At 37.5% G+C, this 12,337-nt stretch overlaps 1 protein-coding gene across 2 annotated transcripts in view; it reads right to left on the bottom strand.

The window, feature by feature from the left end:
• Nucleotides 1–6,734, bottom strand: part of SH3GL3 (SH3 domain containing GRB2 like 3, endophilin A3) — a 57,293-nt gene extending 50,559 nt beyond the window's left edge. For both annotated transcript variants that reach the window (XM_058033736.1, XM_058033738.1), the window contains exons 1-2: nt 6,680–6,734; nt 4,454–4,534 (exon numbers count right to left, since the gene is read on the bottom strand). The gene's annotated coding sequence lies outside the window, so the exon portion shown is untranslated. The remainder of the gene's footprint in view (nt 1–4,453; nt 4,535–6,679) is intronic.
• Nucleotides 6,735–12,337: the final 5,603 nt, after the last annotated feature.

Genomic DNA, 12,337 nt, shown 5'->3' with positions numbered 1-12,337 from the left:
AAAGAGGTTGAAAAATAGTGAATGTTCTGTCTTAATAATGGACATCTGACATGTTTGATAGACATTTTTGTTACCATTAAAAACTTTCTATCTAAATACAGAAGATACAGGATGGAAGTTATGAATTTTATTCTTTTTCCTTTTTAAAGTTATATTAATTGTAATGAGCTTTGATAGGCTGCAGATGTGTGGTTCTTCTACAATAAATAAAAATAACATGAAGCTTTATCAACTTTCTTAATCCCTTCTTTGGAGGAAGAAAATAAAAGAGAATAAATTGAGATTAAGCTGTATCTCTGCTGTTCCTACAGTGGCATTCTTGCTTGTCTTTCCTGATGTGTCACCTTGAAACTATGACCAGGCAGTGGAACGTGGAAAGCAGGTACCCACTTACTCAATCCATCTACACAAATGTCCAGAGTTTGCTATTTCTCTCAGCTGCCTTCGGAGAAAGCTGTAACAAGCCATTAACAATTTTGACATGTATACTAAATTTTGACAAATATAATAAGTAATGGAAAGAACATTTGGGAATCCTGTGGTTTTTTTTTTCTTTCAACTTTGACTTAAAACATTACAGGGCTTCTAAGATTCTTACAGTACCATGCTTTTTCTTTAATGAAGGTGATTATGATCAGGGTGCCAAAGAAATGATTGCATGTGTTGGGTGACTCTGTGGGGTTTTTTAAGAGGAAGGCAGGGTTGAGGAGACAAGTGCTCAAGGGAAAAAGTGAAAAATGTTCCAGCATGAAACTGTTCCAAGAATTTGCTGTAACATTAGTGATACTATCTCCTATCTGTAGATGGCAGTGATCTCCCACTGCCTGCTTCAGGAGGAAAGGGGGAATGGTGGTGGTGAAATCCTAAAATTAAAAACCACTGTGCTAAACAGATGTGGGGAAGAGAAGTCACAAGGTATGGGAAACTATATGCCTTGTACTTCATTCCTGTGAGGAGAAGATGTGTCATGCCATTGAGAATCTATTAATTTCTATACCAAAGGATTTTGACAACAAATTCCAGAATATTGTGTTTTGAAATCTATCTATGATTTAAACCCTTTGTTGGCTTTTTGGACTTCTTGTACACACCTTAGACACATTTCATTATTTTAAACATGTTTATTCAAATAACACCTGCTGTTTTCCTTCCAAACCCCTCTGGGTACTTAGCTACCTCCTTCATCAGTTGTTCAGCAGGTCTATTACCCATTTCATTTTTAGCTGGTTTTCTCTTGACACTTGCATTCGTTTTCACTTTCATTCAAATAAAATGCAGTAAACAGTGTGGAATTTTATCTGGACATACTTCAGTGAAGGGTGTGATGTAAAGCTCACTGAAAGCAAAGAGTTTTTATTAATTTCAGTTGGCTTATGATCTTGCCTCACAAAATCTCCCATGCTTGACCACCAGCAGAGAGAATCTTCAAAATACAACATAAAGTCACTATTTTCAGTTGTGGATTGTTTTTATCTTAACAGTTCTGTCTGAAGAATTTCAAAATGTAGTACTTTTCATAAAGATCAGACTATAAAAACTACATTTTTGAAGTTCTATTTCAAGTGTCACATAGATAGCATCAGATTTTAAATGGAATCTAGACACACAAATGCAGATGAGGAGCCTTAGAGGATTTCAAATACCATCTAAATAGTATTTTAAAATCTGCTTCTGAACTCTATAAATATCAAGGAGATTTTGGGTATTGTGGGGCTGAAGATGCCTCCAATGCATGTATATGCAAAGTGGAAACACAGAAGTACCTAAGCCAGTTATTTCTTATGAGCCATTGTTCTTAGTAGAAAGTGAATCACAGCAAAGAGGAAAAAACCCCCAAAATATTAATCTGCTTCTAAGGCACCCCAGCCTAGTGTAAATAGCATGAGCATTAGATACCTTAGAGTGACTTTGAGACATTCCTCAGCAAATCATGAACAGCTATCTGTTTCAGCTCCTTCCATTTAACCCTGAGTCTCATTCCTTGCTGCTGAAAGAGGTTTTGCAATATCAGCCCAGCTCATCTGCAGCCACTGCTGTTTCACTGCAGTCGAGCAGAGGCTTGTCATTAGCATGACCCGTGGCAATTTTGACCTCTAGTGCAGAAAGCCAGCATAAATTACTGTGCATTGCCTAAATCCTCTTTGGAAAGCTCATTTGGGAGTTTTGTCCTTGTGCACAGGAATGTATCACATCCTGTGATGTGATCCTGAAGCAGAAAGGATACACACTCCCCATCCCAAAGGCAGGCTTTCCACACTTTGCTGTAGTAAGACAAAACCATCTACATGGCATCACTGTATTAAAGCTTTCTATACATGAATCCTACATTTTCTCCTCTGTGTTTTGTCACCTCTTTCTTGCCATGCCAAATGGCTTTTCCTCTGACCACACTCTTCAGTTCTTTGAAAAGCAGAAGCAGTTTCTCTAACTGATCTGTCATATTTGCTAAATCTGCAGTTCTAAAATTGAATTTGTTTTTTGAATGAGTGAATGGTTAATCTTTATTTTCCATTGTCAGAAAAATAATCCATTAAGCTGTTCCCAGTATGTAGTTTCATAATATGCATTCTCAAAAAAATAAAAACCAACAAAACAAAACAAAAAAAACCAGGCAGCTAAGCAATTGTGTATTAAGGAATTGTGTATGGCCTTATTGCCTATTATTTACAGATCCACACATGTCTACATCCAGACTTGCCTTTTCCCTCACACCACTGGTAGGGCATAGTACAGAAAATTAATTTTCTTAGTACTCTTATATTGTTCTCCCTCCAAAAAAGACTATTGTGAGATAGTAAATAAAACCTAGGTTTGATATCTCCACTCATGCTCTAAATGCACACAGTAAGATCCCTTCTTTGGGAGTTACATTTGGTCACTTCACAAAAATGTCAACACTGGAATTTTGCAAAAACCCTCATTTACCAAGCTGTTGGCTCAGTTTGCTTTATACACACTTCCAAGAATATTTGCAGTTTGAGCCCCAAGTGTGCAGGACTCCGTGTGATTCTCCCACAGCTTCCAGTGACACTTGCAGTGTTTCTGTCTACCCTTCCTCCCTTCTGCTTCTTCCCATCCTCATTCTTTTGCTCCCTCTCTTCATCTTTCTAATTCATTCCACATGCCCTTGAATATGTACCATGCAAGCTGCTGTTTTGCATTCAACATTTGTTTATCCTGGGACTTATCACAGTATCTGAGAATCTCATAACTTTCACAGATTTTTATCCTCCTGAAGCCTTTGTGAAACAAGGAAGTGTGTGTCAATTTACAGGTGGGGAGTGGTCACACTGCAGATTAAGTGAGGTGCTCAGAGCCCTGCTTAGCCGTGGGAGCTCTGTTCAAGCATTTCTTGGCTCCTGATCTCCTGTATAGATTGAACATTCCTGTCCAACTACATCTCCTGCAGTGCACCACAGTCTCCTTTCAAAGTGAGGACAGGCCATCACTCCAGCATTTTTGGCTTCTGGGAGATACAAATTGGATGGGGAGGCTCTTCTTACATTAGAACAGGGACGTGAGACACAAATTCAGAAATTTCAGAAAACCCCAGTGCAACTTTTCCAAATCAAAATTAATGGATGGATAGAAAAGAGAATGTGTGTGGGAATGGGTTCAAATGTCTGACCTACATTTCCACTCCCCCAAAAGAAACCAAAGCATCCCAAAATAACCCCCAAAAAACCATGCAAAGCAGATACTTTACTCATAAACAGGTAATGATCTAAAAATTCTGGCTTCTGAAGAAAATCCTGTAATGTCTCTAGTTGCATCATAGACTGGAAGAAAAGCACATATCTAAGATTTCATTAGTGTTATCTTGTCTTTCTCATTTCAGAGTATCTGCTGTAGATGTACCCAGCATGCTTTTTGCAATAAAATTCACCTACCTGTACATCCACACGGTAAGTCTGTTAATGCTGGTTCTAAATTAAATTTTTTTTGAGTTATCAAAACATAAGGCTGTGTATCCATGTTTTCCAGCTCAAAGGGGAAGCTTCCAAAGCAGTGAAAGGAAGGCTCACATAAGGACTGAGGCTGGCAACATGTGAAATTTGGGTGCCAGGTTATTAAGTATTCTGATTTAGCCACGATGTGAAACTCCACAGTGAGCTCTAAAATAGCTTTGCTGATACTGAGGTAGTGACCTCTGAGGCTTTCATGTGACTGTGCTGCCAATGGGTTGTCTGGTCCACCAGGGTGCCACTTTCCTTTGATTTATCTTTGAGTCTGAGGAATTTTTATTTTTTTTTCTGCAGCAAGAAAATCCTATTTCAAATTCATTATTAGAGCTGGCCCCAGTGGATAAATCCTAGTAACTAGATATTTATTTTCCATGGATATATGTACTGACTTTAAAACAAGCCTCATGCAGATAGATGTCTGGTTTTCCTTATTAATTAAGGGAGTTGGGGAAGGGAAGAAAAAGGGGAATATAAAATAGCTCACTTACCTGAGAAAAGCTGTGCAGCTGGGTGTGATCTGTTGTATAATTCAGAAAATATGCATCTAATCAATTGTACTTTCTTGGAACCTAAAGAAAATTGGTTTATAGCAAACGTTGTCATACAAACTTGGTGATAAAATAAACATTCTGATTACTTCTGCACATTTCTGCAGACCAAATACAGTCACTATAAATGAAGTTTAAAAAATAAAGAGAAAGAACAGCAAAGTAACAAATTAAATGTTTGTGTAAAACTACTCTGGTAGTGAGCCCATATCTCCTATTCTTGGGATTCAAACTGCTTTGCCTAGTGAAAATGTTTCAAAACTGACATGCAGAAAGAGCTTGCATTCTGCTGCAAGCATAACTTCCACTGAACTGTGTAAAAATAAGGCAAGATACAATGTCAACACTGAGAAGAAAAGGTTAGGTTACAGTCCTTGTAAATTTGATGGGTACTGCATAAGAAAGCCTTTTTTCAGTAAATCAGTTTAGAGCTTTTTTCTGTTCAGCATTAAAAACATTTCAGCAAAATCAAAAGTTTCTAGATCTATCACAGAACTGTGAAAGTAGCATTTCTACAGGCTACAAAAGATATTTTAAATCTTATCAGAAATCTCATCAGGGGACTTATTCTGCCTGCTGAAATTTTGCAGGAATTTGCTCTATCACCTCTATGCAAACTGCCTAAAGTCACCCACAAAACTAGAGATGAATTTTTAGAGATGCTCAGTGTTTCATGCAAGAGAGACAGTAAGGAGAGGAGTCTCACCTCCACCCTCCCAGCAATTCCAGCTGCTGATTGCACAGTCAGATGCTGTGCAGGGAGCTCAGCCCAGGGAGTTTCTAGAACTGCGCTTCATGCTAAGCACTAACAAAAATAACCAGTATCAGCTGCTCATACCCTGAATATAACACAAAGGCTATTGCACCTTACTGGATTTTTCTCCAAAACTTCCTCTAAAATTACCTTTTGCACAAAGGCAATCAGCAATGCAATGGGTGTGCAAAGGCTGGGAGTCTCCCACACCGAGCTAGGCTTGAGACGATGCCAGTTACTGCCATGATGGGATTTTTCCTTATATTTTTACTCTCTGAGTAATCCTCTTTCTCAACATTTTTGTTCATCTATTTTTTTGCTTCGTATTTTCAGATACATAAATAGATGGAAGCATTTTACAGGAGTTCCAAAGCTTCCTGAGAAGTGATTGACCTTTCTAACACTTGGAGTATGTGCACTTAATTGAAAAGTTCTCCTCTTGATATATTTTCTCTAAACAATGGAAAAAATATCTATGTTAAACAGAACCCCATCCAGGTATGTGTGTAAACTTGAGAGAAGAATGCAAGGCAGTTATTTATAAAAGAATGAAAATATTAAGTATTATTTATTTAGTGCCAACTATATTCTTGGTTCTTATCTGTTCTTACAAGCAGCACTCTGTTCATATATGGAAGAAGCAATTTGAAGCCACAGCATCTGAGCTACAGTAATTTTCATATAATGGCAATGAAAAGATGCCAGCAAAGTAGCTTTTATGTGTGAGTTAAACTTAGCTTTGGTTGACAGTGTGCCCACTGCAAAACATACACAATACCTATAGGAATGATAAACAGAGCTTTCTCCAAAGAAAGATTTTGTTCCCTACTGTTGTAACTTAGCTATTAATTTAGTTTATAATTTAATCTATCAATTCCTTATCTATAAAGGGGATGCATCAGGACTTCTCTGAGTCTTGTTCAGGCACATTTCAATGTCTTGTGAGAGGAGCTACCCTGCTACAGGTGTTGCTCCACCCCTGCTACTCCACAGCCCTAGTCAAGACTGGGGGCTCAAACTGCAACTGTTATATCCAACATAATATGAAACATTAGTTTTATTATGGTAGCTGCAGGCATTAAGACTTTAAACAAGGAATAAAAAAATACTACTGTTTGACACATAAAGAATAGCAAAGTAAGAGTTCTGGAAATGTTTTAAAATACCTTAGTAATATTTTCTGAAGCTCTAGACATATTTACTATGATCACATCTCTCTTTAAGTCTTGTAAGCTAACACCATCTTATTAACTTTTAATATATGAAAAATATGCACTATAGGAAATGCAATGTTACTAATGAGGTAAAGATCTCCCCCCTTCACTGTTATTTCCTGTCCATCTCCGTGGTAAGTAACCATGTATCTTTGTATATGGACATGCACAAGATAGATAAGTGAGATAGCTACTTACCCATCTCCAGTCCCAGAGGAGCTCGATTAGCCAGTGAGAAGGCAGAGGCCACATCAAACCAACGCTCTACAGAACAAACCCAAAGAAGTGCATTAAGATTCTGCCCTTGTAATGCCAGCTAGTGAGATTTTCACACATGGAGAATACTGAATAGGACCTTCTAAAGCTAAAAGATCCTGCAATCACATTTTGTCCCACCAACTAGTAGCTCCTGCTAAGATAAATACAAAGAAATCTGCACTAAGAACATAGAGAAACACTCCCAGAAAATATCTCAGACTTTTAAATCACAGCAATATTCCCCTTGTTAAAAAGCAGATGAAATGTATTTGCTTGTTAAACACTGCATTCATAAAAGAAAACTTTTCTTTGCTGAGGATTGCACACAGATTTCGAGTACTTTTCTGCAAGCCAAATAGAGACATCATTTTTTTTCTGATATAAAATGCAACCCTTCTGCAACCTAATCAAAAGTTAGACTGCCAGATCCCAAATGATACTAAAAAAAAAAAGGTCACATTAAATTTCTAAGGGTCATTATTAAAAACATGTGGAATGTTCCCTCCAGTACCTTTGGAATTTAATTGCATGCTGTCTGGACACTCAGAGTATTCCTCTTAGGCAAGGAACAAAACACGCTGATGTTAGAGGCCACACTGAAAGCACACCCTTGCTTCCCCTTGCCCATCCCCTTGTCCCCAAACCTCCCTACCCCTCTGGCCAAACCCTGAGGACAACCAGCACAAGAAATAGCATGATCATGGAGGAGTGCTTGAAAGTACTGTTAAAACCATAGTTTCTCAAGGGTAAGAAGAAAAACTCAAGAAAAAGCAATGTAACTGACTGGTCCAAATTTAAACAAAACCCAGCCAAAGCAGCAAACCAGACAGAGCAAACCAGGCTCTGAATTAAAGCCAATTCCTGTGATCTTTCAGGTCGACCAATGGTTAACAGCAGCCCCACAGGGATTAGGAGCTCTGCCTGCTACTAAACTGAGCAACCCGAAATGTAAACTCACTCAGCTCTTGTAGCCATGTGGAACATCTACTGGAGTGTGACTCAAATCAGTCCAAAGAATTCCAGTAGAATTTGATTTAAAGGGGTTATTCAGATCTCCCTGATACCTCCTCCTGTTCCAACTTTTCTGTAAAAGCTGATTCAATACAAAACTTGCAGCACTTCCATGAGCTTTAGATTTCCTGACCTCCAGCGAGTGGGAGGCCTGTTGCAGTTTCCCTGGAAGTCTAAAAACACATCATTTTTTGGAGGGGCACATTGAGCATTCTGTCAGTAAGCAAAGTGCTGTCTGTGCTGAAATTTAGTTTCCATAAATAAAATAACACCTGATAAATTCCAAGAATATCAGGGGATGTCCATCCATGCAACGTTACAGCATCCTTGCTCTGATTTACTGATAATTAGTTTCCTAATATTAGCCTGTTGGAACTTTCTAAAGGGGTATGGAGTTTATTTATAAGCTTTAGTATACCTGCTCATAATTTATTTAAAAAACATTCCAATCATTTATTTTATAAATCAATTGACTTCTACTTATTTCCTTCCAATTTACAGTGAAATATCTTCTGCCTGTTATTCTGCTTATTTAAGTTGGGTAAATCCTATGGTGTAGGATGATGCCCTGAAATAAGTTTTCAATAACAAATTTATTTTAAAATTCCATTGAAAAGTTCAGTAAGAGGATGATGAGAAATCATCAATTAGGGCCATGGTGATGAATTAGGAATTATTATTATCTTAGCTTTGCTTTGAAACAAGCAGAAAGAATATGCAATCAAACAGATGAAAATACCATCCATAAGGAAAACTACTAAAAAAGGTAGAACTAGTAGCAATGTACAGACTGTTCTGTGAAATCATATTTTTGAGCTTAAGGAAACTCACTGGGATCTGGGTCACTGGGTTATAAAGAATTGTGTTAGCAAAAGAAAAATTATTGTCTTTCTAGCTTAGTTTGCGAGACAACTAGAGGAACTGATTTCAATAAAATGTTTCTGATATTATATAGCAGGGAGCTGTGCTCACTGCAGCTAAAAGCAAGTTAAATTCTTAGCAAATAAATGGGTAGAAATGTAAATCTGTCCTCTCTGCCCTACTTCTTCTGCCTATGTACCACACAGTGGAAATTCTGCAAGGACATAATATACAAAATGTACATATCTAGGCTCTGCAAGAGCACTACATAGAAGCAATACATTTTAGAAGTAGAAATCAAATTTGCTTTTAATCTCCCTTTATGTTTCTTACTTTTAAAAAGAGGAAAATTTGAAGACTTCAAAAATTAATGTAATGACATCTTAGAGAAAAATTAGCTTACTATAAAAGACTCAGTTGAACTTTAAAATGTATAGCTAAAAGTCCTGAAATATTTTATGGTTTACCACCTAACATAAAACAACAACACAGAAAAACAACAGCAAACACACACTGCTGCCTTAACAAGCAGATCTTTTCATGTAAAATAAACCCATGCAATGAGTGCTACACTGCATTAATAGACATGAAAATCAACAAGTTCTCTCTTCTAGGCAAGAATTCCTTGTAGCTCCGTGCTAAAATCTATTGCAAAGAAATTAATACTCCCATAAGAAACTTCAGATGGCATAACAGTAGCATTGCAAAGACATTTGAAATAGGCTGGAATGGAAATTTATTCCCAATGATAATACTGGGTATTCCTACTGCAAGACTCTGATCTCACAGTGAATGATTACAAGCATTCATAAGTGCTAGGGTGATGTGAAATTTAACTCATTTTGTAGCTGGGGAATATAATCCATACCTCACCAGTAAAGGGATTGGGATACAGACTGCTTAAAGGGTTTGACCCAGAAAATTCTTCAGAAATGGGCACTGAACATCTCTGTGAGGTTCCACAGCTGTGCCTTAGCAGATGCTGTGTGCCTGCCTGGTGTTCAGACCAACCTCACTGCCAGGGTGGCACAGGACTCTTTTGTCCAGAGTTTCACCCTAAATACATGTGAAATTACAGGTAAAATTCTCACATTTTGAGTCTGCAGAGGAAATTTGGTAAGGCATCTTGCCTCAAAATTCCTTTCACTGATATTTAAACTTTTTTTATCTTTTCCCTGGAGGTGAAGAAAATCCTACTTCAATATAAATTGCCACACAGGAGAAAAGCAGTAATTTCTCTTTCTCTCTGTTTGAAATCACCTCTGCTTGGATATTCAGGTGCAACTACTATAAACTTACAGACCTAAATAAAATTACTGATATATTTCAAACAAACTGGTGAAATTATTTTAATGTCGCTTGTATAGACACGAAAACCAGATGCATGTGTAATTCTTCTGCTCACTACAGGTGAAAGGCTGCAGATGGGTGTACGTTTTAAGGCACTCTGAGATTATAAAAAAAAAACTAACAAAGATTTCAGCTCTGACTAGATCAAGTCCGTGACCAACAGGGTGAAACTGAAGGTATTCAACTTCTGCAAAGCTGCAGGGGCACAATCACTAATGAACAATCTGTCCACCTTGAGCAGCTGGGAATTTTGTAGTAGCCCTCACCAGGGCCAGCATCTTTTATGATTTCTCTTTTCTTTGGTAAGGTTCTCAAAACCTTCCATATTTTGATATAAACCCAGTCCCTTCTGCATCATCTCACTTCTGAATCAGCCCCTCAAAGAACACTGCATTGGCAGTAGGTACTGTGCACAGAATAATCTTTGTTCTCTGCCATATGCCCCATGTGGTATTTTAAAAAATGACTGATTGCTGCATGATTGTTCTGTTTTCCCCTGTAGCTCTTGGGCTATATATCTTCAGGTGTGTTAAGGTACCCATGGTACAATGCCAGACTAAAATTTGCCTTAAACAAACTCCCAATAGCTCTGATATCACTTTTAATTTATATTATAATTTCTAAATTCTAGCTGTTCCCTTGTGACCTTTTCTTTTTCTTTTTTTTTTTTTTTCTTTTCCCACAAGTACATCTGGAGCTGAGAAGCAGTTCTGTGCAGGAAGCAACCATGTGTATTAAATGACACCCTTCTGTGGGACTTGTGTCTCCGTGCAATCTGACCTCTTTCACCAGAGTGGCCAGTTGAGTCCCACAGGTTCTGGGCAGTTCTTACTGTTTTACCTAAAGCAAAAAATTCCTGGGAGTCTCCACAAATCTGAACCGGCATCTGTTCTTTTCCTGTTGCTTCTTCTTTGAAAATATAAACAGAATGTTAATTACCTTGCCGTGATTTTATCCTGCTGCTCAGTTTGTTTCCTTTTAACTTCTGAATCTATTACCACCTGCCAATTTGTCTAATCCTCTATTCTGGCAGATGTAAGGTTTTAGCTGAGATTACTGCAATGATCCTGAAGAAAAAAGAGCCATATTCCACTGGCTCAACAAGACTCAGAAAGACAAATCTGTTACAAACATTACTTCATCATTTGCAAGAACTGGAATCTACACACAGAAACTTATTTCATAATTTTGTTCATGGATGTATTCAGAGGAGCTTGATGATCTCTCACATGAAAGAAAGTAAGTCACAAGATTTGTGCCTCCAATACTTTCAGTGTCCTTTTCATTTTTGTCATGTTTTGTTCTTAAATGAATAATAAAATAAAATTTTAAATAATTGGAGATTCTTCCCTAGTTCTCAGCACACGCAGAAGAAGAAAGCTGAATCAGCGTTTTCACACGTGCTTAACTCCATAATTATGTGCTGTTCTAAATTAGAGAGCTGTGCTCAGGTTTCATATTACAAGGATTACTTTAATTCTATATGGGAAAAAAAGAATATTTTACACTATATTTTAATAAATAATTAATATTAACCTGCATCTATTAAATAAAGGTTCAAACTTGCACAGTGCCGTAAGCTCCCACTGGATGGTGTTTATCGACTTGCAAAATCAGGACCTGGTACAATGGAATTTGGAGAGAACTTCTGTTTCATACTGTGCCAGTTCAATATTGCTAACTACAGGTGTTTAAAAAGCATAAAGTGGTCCATCAAATATCAAAAGATTAGCTTATGCTTGCCAAATCTTAAAAAAATAAATAAATAAATTTTGGGCTCTGCTTATTTGCCTTCTGGTTTTTGATACTCCAGGGTTCAGCTGGCTCATGTTTTCATGTTTTATCTCTAACCATAAAGGCGAGAACTCTTTTTTGATGGAAGCTGAAGTTTGCATCTACTCACTAGCCTGCAGGAGCAGACTTTAGGAAAACATCAAATATCATTAACGCTCATGGGAAAGTCATGAAAATGGGCTATGCTGGTTGATAACTTACTAATTTACAAATTTTAGTAATAGGCATTGGTGCTTTGAACTACTGATGTGAATTAGCCAGGTTCTACAACTTACTTAATATATTGTCTGTGTTCCTTGTGGCATTGAAATTTCTGTGGCTTAGAAACCTACCCTACAACTGAACACAGAGCTGCTTGCCATGTGAATCTGGAACAGATTTGCTCATAGAGCAGTGGGGGGTTTACATTTTATGCTAGAATAGAAACAGTATTTTAAGAGTAGATGGAGTATCTTCAGACATTTACTCCAATTGTTTCGATAATGAAACTGCTCATTTCCCCTTTTATCATTCTTTGCCTCCAACAAGAAGCTCCACAAGGTGCAATTTCATCCCATGGATTTTCATTGTTTGCTATGTGAT

The sequence above is a fragment of the Melospiza georgiana genome, chromosome 13 (genome assembly GCF_028018845.1).
Source record: "Melospiza georgiana isolate bMelGeo1 chromosome 13, bMelGeo1.pri, whole genome shotgun sequence".
NCBI classification, from domain to species: Eukaryota; Metazoa; Chordata; class Aves; order Passeriformes; family Passerellidae; genus Melospiza; species Melospiza georgiana.
This window is presented reverse-complemented; position numbering and strand designations above follow the sequence as displayed.